The sequence below is a fragment of the Xenopus tropicalis genome, chromosome 7, assembly GCF_000004195.4.
Source record: "Xenopus tropicalis strain Nigerian chromosome 7, UCB_Xtro_10.0, whole genome shotgun sequence".
NCBI classification, from domain to species: Eukaryota; Metazoa; Chordata; class Amphibia; order Anura; family Pipidae; genus Xenopus; species Xenopus tropicalis.
The window spans coordinates 106624496-106642884 of NC_030683.2; the positions used below are offsets into that span (position 1 = coordinate 106624496).

The following is an 18389-nucleotide window of genomic DNA, read 5'->3' on the forward strand; positions in this document are numbered from 1 at the left end:
GGGCGGGCCTAAAGGTGCTGGCTATCCCATGCCACAGCCAGAGTTTGGATCCAGAGGACCTGGGGAAGGACGGGGCTTGGCGCTGTGGCATTCCCATGCCGCAGCAGCAGTTCCAAGACGCTGGGGAAGGACGGGCTGATGCGCTGGCGAGTTCCATGCCCAGCCAGAACGCAGAGCTGGGGAAGGACGGGCTGAAGTGCTGCTGCTATCCATGCCCAGTCCAAGAGTACCAAGAAGCCTGGGGAAGGACAGGCTGAAGCCTTTGGCTATCCTCATGCCCAGCCAGAGTTCAAGAGGCCTGGGGAAGGACGGGCTGAAGCCTTGGCTATCCCATGCCAGCCAGAGTTCAAAAGCCTGGGGAAGGACGGGCTGAAGCGCTTGGCTATCCCATGCCCACCAGAGTTCAAACAGCCTGGGGAAGGACGGGCTGAAGCCTTGGCTATCCCATGCCCTCCAGAGTTCAAGGAGCCTGGGGAAGGACGGGCTGAAGCCTTGGCTATCCCATGCCCACCAAGAGTTCAAGAGGCCTGGGGAAGGACGGGCTGAAGCCTTGGCTATCCCATGCCCAGCCAGAGTTCAAAAGAGCCTGGGGAAGGACGGGCTGAAGCCTTGGCTATCCATGCCCAGCCAGAGTTCAAAGAGCCTGGGGAAGGACGGGCTGAAGCCTTGGCTATCCATGCCCAGCCAGAGTTCCAAGAGCCTGGGGAAGGACGGGCTGAAGCCTTGGCTATCCCATGCCCAGCCAGAGTTCAAAGAGCCTGGGGAAGGACGGGCTGAAGCCTTGGCTATCCCATGCCAGCCAGAGTTCCAAAGAGCCTGGGAAGGACGGGCTGATGCGCTGGCTATCCATGCCCAGCCAGAGTTCAAGGAGCCTGGGGAAGGACGGGCTGAGCCGTTGGCTATCCCATGCCCAGCCAGAGTTCAAGGAGCCTGGGGAAGGACAGGCTGAAAGCCTTGGCTATCCCATGCCCAGCCAGAGTTCCAAGGAGCCTGGGAAGGAACGGGCTGAAGCCTTGGCTATCCATGCCCAGCCAGAGTTCCAAGAGCCTGGGAAGGACGGGCTGAAGCCTGGCTATCCCATGCCACGCCAGAGTTCAAGGAGCCTGGGGAAGGACGGGCTGAAGCCTTGCTATCCATGCCCAGCCAGAGTTCAAGAGCCTGGGAAGGGCGGCTGAAGCCTTGGCTATCCCATGCCCCAGCCAGAGTTTCAAGAGCCTGGGGAAGGACGGGCTGAAGCCTGGCTAATCCCATGCCCAGCCAGAGTTCAAGAGAGCCTGGGGAAGGACGGGCTGAAGCCTTGGCTATCCCATGCCCAGCCAGAGTTCAAGAGCCCTGGAAGGACGGGCTGAAGCCTTGGCTATCCCATGCCAGCCAGAGTTCAGAGCCTGGGAGGACGGGCTGAAGCCTTGGCTATCCACATGCCCAGCCAGAGTTCAAAGAGCCTGGGGAAGGGACGGGCTGAAGCCTTGGCTATCCCATGCCCAGCCAGATCGGGCTGATGCGCTGGGCTATCCATGCCCAAGCCAGAGTTCAAAGCCTGGAAGGACGGGCTGATGCGCTGGCTATCCCATGCCAGCCAGAGTTCAAGGAAGCCTGGGGAAGGACGGGCTGATGCGCTGGCTATCCCATGCCCAGCCAGAGTTCCAAGAGCCTGGGAAGGACGGGCTGAGGCTGGCTATCCCATGCCCAGCAGAGTTCCAGGAGCCTGGGGAAGGACGGGCCTGAGTGCTGGGCTATCCCATGCCCAGCCAGAGTTCAAGGAGCCTGGGAAGGACGGGCTGAGCCTGGGGAAGGATGGGCTGAAGCGCTGCCTATCCATGCCCAGCAGAGTTCCAAGAGGCCTGGGAAGGACGGGCTGAAAGCCTTGGCTATCCATGCCCAGCCAGAGTTCAAGAGGCCTGGGAAAGGACGGCTGAAGCCTTGGCTATCCCATGCCCCAGCCAGAGTTCAAAGAGAGCCTGGGAGGACGGGCTGAAGCCTTGGCTATCCCATGCCCAGCCAGAGGTTCCAAAGAGCCTGGGGAAGGACGGCTGCAAGTTGCTTCTCCATGCCCAGCCAGAGTTCAAGAGCCTGGGGAAGGACGGGCTGCCATGCTGAGCTATCTCATGCCCAGCCAGAGTTCCAAGGAGCCTGGGGAAGGACGGGCCTGAGTGCTGACTGTCCATGCCAGCCAGAGTTAAGGAGCCTGGGGAAGGACGGGCCGAAGCCTGGCTATCCCATGCCCAGCCAGAGTTAAGGAGCCTGGGGAAGGACGGGCCGGAAGCCTTGGCTATCCCATGCCCAGCCAGAGTTCCAAGAGCCCTGGGAAGGACGGGCGGAAGCCTTGGCTTATCCCATGCCCAGCCAGAGTTCCAGAGGCCGTGGGGAAGGACGGGCCTGAAGCCTTGGCTATCCCATGCCCAGCCAGGAGTTCCAAGAGCCTGGGGAAGGACCGGGCGAAGGCCTGCGCTTGGCTATCCCATGCCCAGCCAGAGTTCCAAGAGCCTGGGGAAGGACGGGCCTGAAGCCTTGGCTATCCATGCCCAGCCAGAGTTCCAAGAGCCTGGGGAAGGACGGGCCAAGCCTTGGCTATCCCATGCCCAGCCAGAGTTCCAAGAGCTCTGGGGAAGGACGGGCTGAGTGCTGGCTATCCCATGCCCAGCCAGAGTACAAGAGCTGGGGAAGGACGGGCTAAGTGCTGGCTATCCCATGCCCAGCCAGAGTCCTAAGAGCTCGGGGAAGGACGGGCTGAAGCCTTGGCTATCCATGCCCAGCCAGAGTCCAAGAGCCTGGGGAAGGACGGGCTGAGCCTTGCATCCCATGCCCAGCCAGAGTTCCAAAGAGCCTGGGGAAGGACGGGCTGAGAGCTGGCTATCCCATGCCCAGCCAGCGTTTCAAGAGCCTGGGGAAGGACGGGCTGAAGTGCTGGCTATCCCATGCCCAGCCAGAGTTGAGCCTGGGGAAGGACGGGCTGATGCGCTGGCTATCCATGCCCAGCCAGAGTTCCAAGGAGCCTGGGGAAGGAAGGGCTGATGCGCTGGCTATCCCATGCCCAGCCAGAGTTCAAGGAGCCTGGGAAGGACGGGCTGGCCTTGGCTATCCCATGCCACCAGAGTTCAAGGAGCCTGGGAAGGACGGGCTGAAGCCTTGGCTATCCCATGCCCAGCCAGAGTTCAAAGAGCCTGGGGAAGGACGGGCTGAAGCCTTGGCTATCCCATGCCCAGCCAGAGTTCAAAGGGCCTGGGGAAAGGACGGGCTGAGCCTTGGCTATCCATGCCCAGCCAGAGTTCAAGAGCCTGGGGAAGGACGGGCTGAAGCCTTGGCTTATCCCATGCCCAGCCAGAGTTCAAAGAGCCTGGGGAAGGACGGGCTGAAGCCTTGGCTATCCCTGCCCAGCCAGAGTTCACAAGAGCCTGGGGAAGGACGGGCTGAAGCCTTGGCTATCCCATGCCCAGCCAGAGTTCAAAGAGCCTGGGGAAGGACGGGCTGAAGCTTGGCTATCCCTGCCCAGCCAGAGTTCAAGAGCCTGGGAAGGACGGGCTGAAGCCTTGGCTATCCCATGCCCAGCCAGAGTTCAAAGAGCTGGGGAAGGACGGGCTGATGCCTGGCTATCCTGCCCAGCAGAGTTCAAGGAGCCTGGGAAGGACGGGCTGAGGCCTTGGCTATCCTGCCAGCCAGAGTTCAAGAGCTGGGGAGGAGGAGCTGATGCCTGCTATCCCATGCCCAGCCAGAGTTCAAGAGCCTGGGGAAGGACGGGCTGAAGCCTTGGCTATCCCATGCCAGCCAGAGTTCAAGAGCCTGGGGAAGGACGGGCTGAGCCTTGGCTATCCCATGCCCAGCCAGAGTTCCAGGAGCCTGCGGAGCCTGCTCTGTGAAAGGACTTGCTGATGCACTGCTGTACTCCTGCATGCCAGGGCCCAACTTAGCAGGTGCCCCGGCTTGCCTGACCACTGTGGCTTCCCCAATGCGTGTCGGTCTACTCCAGAGTCCATGAGATCGGGAATTTGCAAATGTTCGTTTTCGCCAGATCAGATTTTTCCAATCGGATTTGAATTCACGATCTTAGTAATCAGCCCCTTAGTGGCGCCAGCCAGAGTTCGCAGGAGTTTTGGGGTTTTAATGTAATTTTTAATGGGCAGACATCTAAGAATTACAGAAAGATCCTTATCTGGAGAAGCCCAGGTCCCAAGCAACCTTTGATGGATAACAGGTTCCATACTTGTATATAAGAAATAATTTCGGTAATATAGATAATTGATTCTACCTGATAACTGAATAAATACTGTGATCTGCCAAGTCAGAACAAAGTAATTGACCCTCCACTCGCCTGTTAAAAGACGTGCATCAGGTTACGCTGCAGAAGTAGAGCCCACAAGAACGGTCAGGTTTTAGGTGGAAAAATCCTTGACCATTTAAGCTGTTGTGGCTCGCAGGTATTGCTGTCCTGTGTACAGCGGCGGGAAAACTAGCATCATTGGCCCTCGCCACCAAGCTGTGCATCCACCTCCCACCACCCACAGTGCCGTGGCTAACCGCTGAAGGAGGCAGGTGGTTTGGAGGGGTTTGTAATGTGCTATGGTGAAGCAGATGCACCGTCTTAGCATGCGGATAAGCAGCAGTGAGTGCAAGTTTCCAGAAGGTAGTCGAAGAGGTAAAGTGCCCATGCAACCCCCCTCTTTAATGCACCGTGCTTTAGCACATGCTTCTTGTGCCATATCCGCTAGCTCTGGGGCCCTGCTGGGTAACCCAGGTAAAGTGCAAAGGTTAAGAATTTGGCTCCTCACTTCCTCTCAAGAACAGAAGCTTATTAGTAACGCTTTAGTACTATACCGATAGTTTTAAATTGGAGTTTTAGATCGTTTGGTCTTTACGGCCATAGGTATCTGTGGCATGTATGTTGACCTTGGGGCCAAATACTGAACATAACTTACTCCATAATATAATTATGGATGAAAAAAGAAGTGAACTTTCCAAAAAAATAATAATAATCAACAAAACATAGTTAAGTATATCATAACATGGACAATAGAGCAAGTTGGCATACTTCTTCTTGGTCTTCATTATTTTTGTTGTTGTCGCCTCTTTTTAACTAAACAAAATTATATTAGTATCTTGTAAATTAGCAGCCGCTAGAAATTCAGCCATAAACCACCTGTTCGTTGTCCATCTGTTTTCCTGAGGCAATTGCTTTAGTACACCCTGCTTTGCTAAAGAATTAATTCCCTGTAATGACCTAGGTACACTCCAAAATAAAAAATGAAAAAAGAAGTTCTACTCATAACAAATATTATACTAGACAATGAGAAATATTTCCCATTATATGAAAGTCATGCTCACCTTGAGTCCCCGATGCGCCAGCTCATCCGAACCATCTTGAATATATGCATGAGAAATGACCTCCATAATCAAGCCGCCCCTTGTGTATTAAATAACAGAAGGAAGAAGCTCATAGGCATATACGGAGTCTTCCAGATTAATGGCTAAATGGGAACAATTAAGAGAAGCCAGTTGATAGTGACTGTCTACAACATCTTACAGTAGCCCCTCTGACATTTGTCAGAATCCACTGATTGCCAGTCTGTGCCTGTCTTAATACTTTACCACTGCATTCATTTAACTTTACTTTCCCTGATTTAGCCAGTTGCAGTTGTTCCCTTGTACAGAGCTGCCTCTTGTACCTGTGTCACACACTGCTGTTAATCCCAGGCCCTGTATCTACATCCATCCTACAAAACTGTGTTTAACACCTTGTGTTGAAAAACAATTACCTGAGACTCTGGCGTGTCTTTCTCCTCCAGTGATCCAAGTTCTTTAGGACCCAAAGCAAAAAGGGCTTCCGTGTACAATACAAAGAGAAAAAAATACAGTCAAAGAATACTGTGATACTGTTTACTATTTATTATTTTTTTTTATTTTACTTTTACTGACAAATGTTCTAGTATTCAAAAGTACACAAGGCAATATTAAGGAAAGTAAGGTTCATCCTTGCAATGAGTAAGCTCTATATTATAGTGTCTGGGGACAAGCAGTTTTAGTGTTCCCAGACCTCTACTGATTATATTCTATAATTGCAAAAAGTATGCCTTTGTTTGCTTAAAAGTGATAGAAAAAAAAAAAATTATCAACGAAGTATAAAAACTGAATGAGAAAAGAAAAAATAAAACAGGGACTATTTTTAAACTGACTTCTTTTTCTCCCCCCTGGTCCGTCTATTCTTCACTCTTGTACCAGATAAAGTTAATTACTTCCAGTCTGAGCGTAAGGCGGTTGCAGTTCCTAAAGGTACCTTGGTGGATATCCCTGGTGACTATTTGTATGTCTGCCAGCGATTTAACAAATATCCAGGGGGTCCTTATTTTTTTAAATTGCTTTTGTCTATGATTTTTCATATACCAGCAGGATCCAGTTTATTTCGTTTTTGAGCTGCGGATTTCATAATGGTGAGTTTCGAGTAATTAGAATCTTGGTAGGTTTGCTTAAGTTTGGGATGGGAAGTCCTAGTAATGCATTTTGCGGCAACTTGTGGATGTTAAAGCCAGCAGCTGAATATATAATCTCAGACTCTGACCCAAAATCTTCTAACCCTAGGACATTGCCACCATGTGTGGGTAAGCTGTACCCTCCTCTCCAACATCCTCTGAAGCATAATGAGCTATATGCACTGTTTATCTTATGTACTCTGGATAGGACCAAATACCATCTTAGTAGGGATTTGTAGCCAGACTCCAATAATAAAGTGTTGATGGAGCTATGGGCTACTAAATCCCACTAAGTCTTTTTCCCCATGCCTCCTTATATGAAAGGGTTGAAGTAAATGAACTTTCTATAAGAGTTCGATATAAGCAGCATATAAGCACCATTTAGCGTAAGGTTGAGTTAAACACATTGATTCTAAATAGGAAGACAGAGGGGTATACTGTCCTTAATGCTTTGAATTAAGAAAATGGGACCTGAATGAATCTACACTGTTCCGGAGGGTGAGGTGAGTAGGTTTGATGAAACCTTTCCCATGTAAAAGGGCCAGAGTGTCCATACATATGCTTTAGAGTTTTAAGGCCCTTTAACCCCCACCCTTGAAATGTTCTCCTGTATACGCCCCAGATTTGGAAAGTGTTTTCCAACACTGAGAATAGACTGTTAAGCCTAGAGAAATAGGGTACGCAGGGCATAGCATTAAGTGCAATTGGATAGAATTGATTTCCATAATGGAAGATAGTTTATTTTATAAAGGTTAAGTTATATTAGGCGGTATCTTGACTCCAATATATTTTAAGTAAGAAGGCAAAGTTTAGCTGAAGCAATTTGTAAGGGGTTTGGTAATCATCATAAGTATATTGTCCTAATAGATATATTATTATTATTATTATTATTATTATTATTAACATTTATTTATAAAGCGCCAACATATTCCGCAGCGCTGTACAATAAGTGGGTTTATACATTGGACATACAGAGTAACAAAGAAAGCAATCAATAACCGATACAAGAGGTGAAGAGAACCCTGCCCAAAAGAGCTTACAATCTATAAGGAGAAAGGGTTGAGACACAAGGTGTGGGAATGGGCATGATCAGAGTTGTGAGAGGTGTGGCACAGGGTATTGCTAAACTAGATTAGGGTAAGCTTCTCTTCTCTCTTTTTAGAGATCTCTTGAAGGCAGAGAGATTGGGAGAAAGTCTGATAAATTGTGGGAGCGAATTCCAGAGAAGGGGGGCAGCCCTTGCACAGTCTGGAATGCGAGCGTGTGAGGAGGGAATGAGAGAGGAGTTGAGGAGCAGGTCAGTAGAGGAGCGTAACAAGCGGGTTGGATGGTACCTAGAGATGAGTTCAGAGATGTAGGGTGGGGCAGAGTTATGGACTGCTTTGTATGTGAGAGTCATTAGTTTGAATTTTATCCTGGATGGTAGGGGAAACCAGTGCAGAGATTGGCAGAGTGGCATGGCAGAGGAGGAGCGGTTGGAGAGGTATATGAGCCTGGCAGCAGTATTCATTATGGACTGGAGAGGGGACAGACTTTGGAGGGGAAGGCCAATTAACAGGGAGTTACAGTAGTCCAGGCGAGATATTATAAGAGAGTGAATCAGAATTTTGGCAGCATCTTGGGTGATAAATGATCGTATTTTCGAAATATTTCTTAGGTGAAAGTGACATGATTTGGTAAGTGATTGGATATGAGGAGTGAAGGACAGGGCAGAATCAAGGATAACCCCAAGGCACCGGGCCTGGGGAGATGGGGTGATGGTAGAGTTGTTAACCGTTATAGATACCTCGGGAACAATGTGGGCGTTGGATGGGGGAAAGAGGACCAATTCAGTCTTAGAGAGGTTTAATTTAAGATAACGTTGGGACATCCAAGTGGAGATAGCGGGCAGGCAGGAAGAGACGCGAGTTAGAAGCTCTGGGCTGAGGTCAGGAGAGGAAAGATAGATCTGAGTATCATCAGCATAGAGGTGGTACTGAAAGCCAAAAGAATTGATTAATTTGCTACATTTTATGTTGTGTGTGGGTCAGAGAGAGGCCACTTATATTAACGTTTTTTCGCATACATGATGCCAGAGGTTCCAATGTTGTATAAACAAAGTTGGGGAAAGAGGGCATCCTTGCCTCGTCCCTCCGAATAGAGGAAAAGAATCGAATGTAAAAGGACCCCATTGTGCAACCGCAGTAGGGGAGTTTTTTTATTACATGGCAAAATTTATCTTTAATTGTTTACTTTTATTCTGATAAAAGGGGAGGTAACATCAAAATCTTAACTCAGTGTTTATGTATAGTCCTAAGACAGGAAAGCACTATAACTAGGCATGCACCGAATCCAGGATTCAGTTTGGTATTCGGCCAAGATTCTGCTTTTTTCAGTGCACTCCTTGCCGAACCTGAAAAAAACAGTAGAACATTTTTAATGGGTTTTTATTGCAAATGTATTTTATTTGGTCTAAATAACACACACAAGAATTATGATTTTTGATTTTACATCCTCTTTAATGAATACCTTTTTTTGTCACTGCAAACAAACCATAATTTTCTACCATCCTATGTTAAAGTCACAGGAGATGGTTTTCAGCCTTCTGCAGCTCGCAATCAAAACCTTTTGGCCGCCCCTGTACATATGATACCATGGTCTGCAGAACCTTCTTACCAGAAATTGCATCCTGAAACCCCAGATGGATGTTGGGCAAAGTATAAAACCAAGGTCCATGTTGCTGCACTACATAGCAATGAATCCAAGGCATATTCAAGGCTCTAGTGAAATGCACCAACACCCATACACAGGAGGCTAACATTCCATCTAGCGTGCTTCCACAATGGCAGAACAAATCTACTAGCAAGTCAGTCCACTTAGCAATTTCATCTGGCCCCATCTTGCAGGGATCAGATGTAAGAACCACCAGAGCAAAGGAGGTAATAAAGGGTTTGTTCTTCTTTACATGATTGAGCACTTGGCTTAAAGAGCGTAAGGCCTTCACCTTATATTTTTGACACAGGCAAAAGAATGTAAGACTACTTCCTGATTAATGTAAATTAATGTAAAACTTCATAGATGACCTACAAATGAAACCCATTCCTGTGCAGTAGACCACTATACCTAATTCACTAAATACAAACTAATTCATATACAGATGCCCAAGGAGTGCATCCAAACCAAATAAAAAACAGTTGTGTATCAAAACAGCTGTGATGCTTATAATGCATTTTGCATTAAAAAAAAAAAAGAAATGACCAAACCTCTGAATTCTGGTGTAAAAAACAGGGTCTGCAGAAGAGAATTCAGGTAACAGGTGCCACCTTGATTCCTCAGTCCACTAAGCCTTGTGTCTCCTTGTGGCTCTGGGGTCTTTGAATCTCTGGGGTGGGATTTCTTGCCATTCGTGTTTGGACTGCTTGGAAGGATTGAAAAGTCTTCATCTTCCTCAAATAGGTCTCCAAACATCTTGCAGCGCAGAAGTTAGTAGGAGTAACCTTGGTATGGAAAATAAAACTATTATATCTATAATCTATTTTTGGAGCAAGTGATGTCCATTCTGACCACTTTCACCTGCTAAATTGCCAAAACAAGCAATAAACAAAATAATACTGGAGTGTAACTAATTATCAACATTTAAGAGCTTGCCTTCACATTTTATTCATTTCTAAATACTCAATCGTTCATGTTGCAGTTTCTCAATGTTTATCAGCTTTAGTTAATACATATTCATGGACTGAGTCCAAAAACTCTAAGCCTAAGTACTTACACATAACCTGAAAACAGAAAGGTATCAACAAAAAGCATATACAGTGGCTTGCAAAAGTATTCGGCCCCCTTGAACTTTTCCACATTTTGTCCCATTACAGCCACAAACATGAATCAATTTTATTGGAATTCCATGTGAAAGACCAATACAAAGTGGTGTACACGTGAGAAGTGGAACGAAAATCATACATGATTCCAAACATTTTTTTACAAATAAATAACTGCAAAGTGGGGTGTGCGGAATTATTCAGCCCCCTGAGTCAATACTTTGTAGAACCACCTTTTGCTGCAATTACAGCTGCCAGGCTTTTAGGGTATGTTTCTACCAGCTTTGCACATCTACAGACTGAAATCCTTGCCCATTCTTCTTTGCAAAACAGCTCCAGCTCAGTCAGATGAGATGGGCAGCGTTTGTGAACAGCAGTTTTCAGATCTTGCCACAGATTCTCGATTGGATTTAGATCTGGACTGTGACTGGGCCACTCTAACACATGGATATGTTTTGTTTTAAACCATTCCATTGTTGCCCTGGCTTTATGTTTAGGGTCGTTGTCCTGCTGGAAGGTGAACCTCCGCCCCAGTCTCAAGTCTTTTGCAGACTCCAAGAGGTTTTCTTCCAAGATTGCCCTGTATTTGGCTCCATCCATCTTCCCATCAACTCTGAGCAGCTTCCCTGTCCCTGCTGAAGAGAAGCCCCCCCAGAGCATGATGCTGCCACCACCATATGTGACAGTGGGGATGGTGTGTTCAGAGTGATGTGCAGTGTTAGTTTTCCGCCACACGTAGCGTTTTGCATTTTGGCCAAAAAGTTCCATTTTGGTCTCATCTGACCAGAGCACCTTCTTCCACATGTTTGCTGTGTCCCCCACATGGCTTGTGGCAAACTGTTAACAATGGCTTTCTTCTTGCCACTCTTCCATAAAGGCCAACTTTGTGCAGTGCACGACTAATAGTTGTCCTATGGATAGATTCTCCCACCGGAGCTGTAGATCTCTGCAGCTCGTCCAGAGTCACCATGGGCCTCTTGGCTGCATTTCTGATCAGCGATCTCCTTGTTCGGCCTGTGAGTTTAGGTGGACGGCCTTGTCTTGGTAGGTTTACAGTTGTGCCATTCTCCTTCCATTTCTGGATGATCACTTGAACAGTGCTCTGTGGGATGTTCAAGGCTTTGGAAATCTTTTTGTAGCCTAAGCCTGCTTTAAATTTCTCAATAACTTTATCCCTGACCTGTCTGGTGTGTTCTTTGGACTTCATGGTGTTGTTGCTCCCAATACTCTCTTAGACAACCTCTGAGGCCGTCACAGAGCAGCTGTAATTGTACTGACATTAGATTACACACAGGGGCACTCTATTTAGTCATTAGCACTCATCAGGCAATGTCTATGGGCAACTGACTGCACTCAGACCAAAGGGGGCTGAATAATTACGCACACCCCACTTTGCAGTTATTTATTTGTAAAAAATGTTTGGAATCATGTATGATTTTCGTTCCACTTCTCACGTGTACACCACTTTGTATTGGTCTTTCACGTGGAATTCCAATAAAATTGATTCATGTTTGTGGCTGTAATGGGACAAAATGTGGAAAAGTTCAAGGCGGCCAAATACTTTTGCAAGCCACTGTACTTACAATTAATGAGCTGTAAATACTCCATGTACCATGGTGATATCATTATGTTACAAATAGTTATTATTCAAAAGATCAATGAAGTAAATTACAAGGGCTGTTGGGGAAGGGTGGTAAGTGCGAAAGTAGTGTGACATACAGTAATATAGAGTTGGTGGAGATGAGAAGCAGAGTGATAGGTAAATGGCTGGTAGGTGATTGCAGGGGTAATTTTATAATAAATATATTTAGGATAAACTTTCAAAAAAATTGTCGGTATTAGAAAAAGTATTTACTTAAATAATGGCAATTACATTTTCAATAGCGTCAATTTTATGCACCGAAAATCTACAATACATTTTAAGACAACCTGAAAATTAGGGGTTACAGGGTTGATGGTAAACCCAACCCAGAAACTACATTTCTGCTTAAAAGTAGAAATTGATGGAACAAGGGAGCTATATACCAAGTAAACTTACTCACTTTACTTTTGATAAAGTTATAGAGAGTTTTGTGAGTTTAGTTTTTGTTCAAAGAGGGTGAGAATAGTCTATAAGGGTTGCATTTTGGAATATATGGCAGATGCTGCATAAGACATCATACATTTAGGACACTGTTGATTTGTAGCATGTTTTAGCAGCACTCACTGCCATTTTCATATTCAGAAATCACATAATACCAACACAGAAGTGGTTAATAGCATCAGCATATCATATAACTCTTTTGATGTCCCCATTATTTCCCATTTTCCCCATATGCTCCACTGTCTACAGCTAATTTTCTTTACACTCCTTGCCTTTTTTTAATGTTGTCCCCCTTCCCATTTTCTGGCCTTCACAACAACTACATTCACTAGCCCATTTCACTTTCTTATTCATTCTCTCCTTGTAGTCCCCTCTATCCCTACATATCCCCATATCCTTGCTTTTAGTCATTTTTTAATTTTCTCTCTCTCATTTCTCCAGAACTAGCCCAAGTTGCTCACCTCCAGGGCCAGACTGGGAGTAAAAAGCAGCCCTGGTAAATAAAAACAGCTCTCCGGTTTTGCCTTTCTGTGGATATCTGGTTTCTAGGATCATATCTAAACTAGCAACCAGGTGAGATGTGGTACTGAGTAACAATAGCCTCTCGGAGCAATAGTTTTTTGGCTGCCTGAAAGCATAAAGAGGCAGAAGAGGGCAGCAAATAATTAAAAAATAAATCAATAAAAAAATATATATATATTTAAAAACACACTTTATTCTTTAAAGTTTTATTCCACAAACATTAGCACTACCTCCACCATCCCCTGAATTGTGCATCCAGTTAACTACCAGAAGTTTCACAGTTATTCATGTACCCCCCTACTCACTTAAGATTCTGGTCACCTGAGACTTGAGCTGTAAGATTTCAGGATGCAAGGTCTCAGAAGACATTGCTGATAAATGTAACTCCCCACTCTGACTAAGGGTCAGCTTGCCCCAGGATAGAGGTGATGCCACATGAATTGGTGTATGTGTATATAGAGCAATGTGGCAGCACATAGGTGTTGTTTCAATCCCTGCCCATCAATGCAAATGGCTATGGCCTCTCCCTCTGGTTTAGAATACCCCGCAGAGTGAGCGCAGGTAGGAATCGCGCCAGGGAGGACGGGAGAGAAATAACAGAGGGCACAGCACCGCTGATACTAATTAAGCAGCCACTTTTCAAGGCAAGTGCAGTGCCGCCGTGCGAAAGAACAGACTGAGGCTGCTGCTTCCATCTTTGTACCGTAGCTACACGAAGTAGTGGATATTGAAGTAGCGGCCAGTCTGCGCAGTTTAGCCGCAACTTCCAACACGACAGGAAGGAGTGCTGTCAGAGAGGGTATGTCTATTCCTTACTGCAATGTGACAAGGAAGGAGAGCTGTCAGAGAGGGGTATGTCTATTCCTTACTGCAATGTGACAAGGAAGGAGTGCTGTCAGAGAGGGGTATGTCTATTCCCTTACTGCAATGTGACAAGGAAGGAGTGCTGTCAGAGAGGGGTATGTCTATTCCTTACTGCAATGTGACAAGGAAGGAGTGCTGTCAGAGAGGGGAATGTCTATTCCTTACTGCAATGTGACAAGGAAGGAGTGCTGTCAGAGAGGGGTATGTCTATTCCTTACTGCAATGTGACAAGGAAGGAGTGCTGTCAGAGAGGGGTATGTCTATTCCTTACTGCAATGTGACAAGGAAGGAGAGCTGTCAGAGAGGGGAATGTCTATTCCTTCCACACAGCTTAGGAGGTGCCGCTGCCCAGTCAGAGAGGTACAAAGTACAAAGCTGGGGAGGGGGCATGGCATTTGGGAGATCAGATGTGAGGGAGGGCAGTGTGATAAGGACAGGGCTGCAAAGAGGTACAGGGCTGCTGGTGGGACACATCAGGAGATATATATAGTCAGGAGCAGGGGTGGGCAATGGGATATGTACTGGGGGAGGAGAGTTTTGTGTTATATATGCAGAACTGCCCTGTGCTGTACAAGTGTTGGGGCCGCTCGGCGTGTAATATGCACGGGCAGTGTCGGACTGGGACCCCAGGGACCCACGGGAAAACCTTAAAACATGGGCCCACTCTCCAAACTATTATTGCTCCTTTCCTCACTCAACCACTTTATTATCCTAGTCTATTTTTATTAACATTTTACTAACATTTTATTAACACCCGCTCGGTGTAATGTGCACGGGCCCGCTGGGCAGCAGTGAGACATGTACAGAACTGTTGGGGAAATAGTAAGTAATCTTTATGAGGCTGGTGGGTACCCAAACACTTATAAGCAGGGCCGCCATCAGAAACTTTGGGCCCCCTTATAAGTTATCAAAATTTTGGCTACACCCCTTGTTTGATATTATTCTATAATAAGCAGTTTATATAAATAATTTAATGCTAGCATCTATCCCATCATCTATTTCTCTTCTTTGTTCCCATTCTGAAATAGGGAATGACCATGAAGTGGGCCAAATGGTAAGGAGCAGGAGGGCCCACTGACCCTTGGACCCACCGGGAGTTTTCCTGGTATCCTGGTGGGCCAGTCCGACACTGTGCACGGGCCGCGCGGTGTAATATGCACGAGCCCGCTCGAGCCCGCTCGGTGTAAATTTTGGCTACACCCCTTGTTTGATATTATTCTATAATAAGCAGTTTATATAAATAATTTAATGCTAGCATCTATCCCATCATCTATTTCTCTTCTTTGTTCCCATTCTGAAATAGGGAATGACCATGAAGTGGGCCAAATGGTAAGGAGCAGGAGGGCCCACTGACCCTTGGACCCACCGGGAGTTTTCCTGGTATCCTGGTGGGCCAGTCCGACAATGTGCACGGGGCCGCGCGGTGTAATATGCACGAGCCCGCTCGGTGTAATGTGCACGGGCCCGCTGGGCAGCAGTGAGACATGTACAGAACTGTTGGGGAAATAGTAAGTAATCTTTATGAGGCTGGTGGGTACCCAAACACTTATAAGCAGGGCCGCCATCAGAAACTTTGGGCCCCCTTATAAGTTATCAAAATTTTGGCTACACCCCTTGTTTGATATTATTCTATAATAAGCAGTTTATATAAATAATTTAATGTGCTAATAAACTGTCAGTTCATTGAGGCTCAGTGGAGTTTGCCCTAAATTTAAACCCAACACACCTTCCTGCCCCTGCTCTGTGCTGTCATTGCTTGATTTGGAAGTTACGTAAGTTTTTGCATGAATTTCAATCAAAAAGGTTAGAAGATTGGCAAACTAGGGATTCAGTGAATGTGCCTACTTAGAAATGGAGCCTGGCCCTTCTAAAGCTACATATTGGGCTCAGGTTAAGGGTGTATTTCCAGTATTTCACATGTTGGTCTTTGGATGGAAAGGTCATTCTTCTGTTACACAATAGTCTCCCGGGCACTCCTTGAGAATTCAGCTGATATTTATGTACCTTGGAACAAAGAAGAGCTTTTAGGCAGCAGTTTCCATGTTTTCAGTCATGCAATTACTTGGATACTGAAACATTTGCTTCTATTTTAGGAAATCATCTAATAAAATGAGGAGAAAGTACTGTGACTGAGGAAAGTTTTAGTGGTTGGAGGTCACAACAGGCACAATAGTGGGTGAAGCATCAGGGGAACAGAGTGAAATTAGGTTCTTCTAGCTCCTACCTGTTCAGGTACAGTTATATGCTGAAGTGTCATATAACTTTTACTTGTACAATTATGCATCTGACGTTCCCTCTCTGTGCACTGATGATGGGAGGCCATGATGCTGCATGGTTTGAGCCCAAATGATTGGAACTTTAGGAAGTTCCTCAGCTGCCAATAAACTATAAAGCCATCAACACGGTGCCCTGGCAGATGAAACTTTCAAACATGACAGATTATCTGCAATAGAACAGGATCTGTCAATTCTGTCTTTCCAGCATGGCACACATGCCCAGGTGGTTGGTATATGGGCAAAATTTACCATGTATGGCCAACTTTAGAAGCATTGTTATTTCTTTAAAGGAGAAGGAAAGGCTAAGTCACTTGGGGGTGCCAAAATGTTAGGCACCCCCAAGTGACTTTAATCGCTTACCTTGTACCCCAGGCTGGCGCCCCTGTTAGGAGAACACTGCACCAGCCCGGGGTAGCTGTAGCAATTGCTTCCTTCTTCCACGTTTCTTCTGCCGGCAAGATCCCTGGGCCGGCGCACGCGCATTAGAGTGAAGAGCCGACTTTCTTGTTAAAGTTTGGCTTTTCACTCTAAAGCTCATGCGCAAGCGCGCCAACGCGGAAGTAGGAAGCGGTCGCTGCTACCCCGGGCTGGTGCTGTTCTCTCTTAACAGAGGCACCAGCCTGGGGTACAAGGTAAGCGGTTAAAATTCACTTGGGGGTGCCTAACTTTTTGGCACCCCCAAGTGACTTAGCCTTTCTGCTCCTTTAAAGGTGCTGTCTTCATTTTTTAACATTGCCCTACCCTGGGTTATAACTAAAGAGAAAACAGACCCTGTGGTTGATGGGGGCATAGGGATGTAGAGGGCCCAGTAAGGCCCTAAATAATGAGCCTTTTTAATATAGCTTGGTAAAATAAGTCAATGTACTAAGTTTTGGGGCCCTACATTGAATTTTCTGTGGGGCCTAGTAACATCTAGTTACGCCACTGGCTCTGCCCTGTTATATGTTCCTACAGGTTGAGAAAGCAACCCTGTAACAGGCATCATTAGTTTATATTACTAGACTACAGCTTAGACTGTCAGCAGCCCACTGACTGGTGTATACACGCAATCCTCTGCTTACCAGATTTCCAGTTTAATAACTGGAAATTCAGCTCTTAGAGTCACCAGGAGTGTCTTTTTCCCATCCCTGGTAGCTTGAGGGGCACTGCTATCCTGTCATACTTGGGCAGTTGCAGTTCTGTATTGAGCATGCCCCAAATCTAGATTTACAGAGGAGCCCAGCATAAAATAACTGTGGGCTGCTCCACACAAAAGTACTCCGGGCATTTTTTAAATGGGACAAGCATGAATGGGAAGTAGTGATGAGCGAATCTGTACCATTTCGCTTTGCCAAAAAATTCGCAAATGTTGTGGCCCCATCAAAAAATGTAATGCGTGTGAAAAAATGAAGCAGTCGCGTCAAAAAATGTTGCGTGGCAAAAAAATTTGCCAAAAAAGTTTTGTTCATTTTTTGGCAAAGCAAAATAGATTCACTCAGCACTAGCATGCAGTACACAAATTTGTCTAAAATACACAAAAATGCTTTATGAAAATATGTGCCCATTGAAGGTTGGCTAAGCCTGGTTGTTGGACATATTGGTTCAAGGGCCCCATGGTAGTTCAATCTCACCATAACTGGTGGGCTTTCAGATGTATTTAGTAAAGCAAATAGACTGCCTCCAACAGTCACACCCTAAAGCTGGCCAAACAGTCAGATTCACTAGTGTTGGCAAGGTTGTCATAAGCATAACTGTGGCCGATTTAGCCACCTATATGCTGAGCCAAAGTGAGCTGATTGGCGCTAGGATTTGATCATTACATGTGACCTACAGAGACCCGAAGAATGAGGACAGCATCAGCACCCCAAATAAGTTAGAAGGAATATGGTCTCTAAATAAATATGAATAGTTTTACTCCCAGCCTAGCTCTGGCTAAATGCTATCTCCTTACTAGGAAAACAAAGCATGTTTCTAAACAATAGTTATGAGTTAGCGGCTACCAGGGGCGGGCCAAGCCGTCCGGGCGCCCTAGGCAACCCGGTCGGCCACCTCGCCCGCCCTGCCCCGCCCCGTCCGTTGGCGCGCATGCGCAGTTCGGGGGGGGTGCGATGCAGTGGGACATTGCCCCCCATTAGCGGCGGGGGCAATGGCAAAGTAGGGAAACTAGGGGTAGGTAGCAGAGGCTTCTGCCTGGCGCCCCCTAATCATTGCGCCCTAGGCAGCTGCCTCTTCTGCCTACCCCTAGTTCCGGGCCCTGGCGGCTACGGACCTGTATAATCATGGGGTTTATACTATTATTGTCCTTGACAATGAATACAAATCCTCCCTTCTCTATCCCACCCCAGCCCCAGATTTGTCCTAATCTTCTTTCCTTGCCCAGCCCCAGCTCTCAGTGTTTGCCATTCAAAACCAT

General features: G+C 46.7%; 1 long non-coding RNA gene across 1 annotated transcript in view; it reads right to left on the reverse strand.

Moving 5' to 3' along the window:
- The window catches only part of LOC116412469, a 106925-nt gene that overhangs the window by 49459 nt on the left and 39077 nt on the right, over positions 1–18389 (reverse strand). Inside the window, exons 5-6 of the long non-coding RNA XR_004223716.1 lie at positions 9701–9934; positions 8732–8850 (exon numbers count right to left, since the gene is read on the reverse strand). This is a non-coding gene — a long non-coding RNA (uncharacterized LOC116412469). The remainder of the gene's footprint in view (positions 1–8731; positions 8851–9700; positions 9935–18389) is intronic.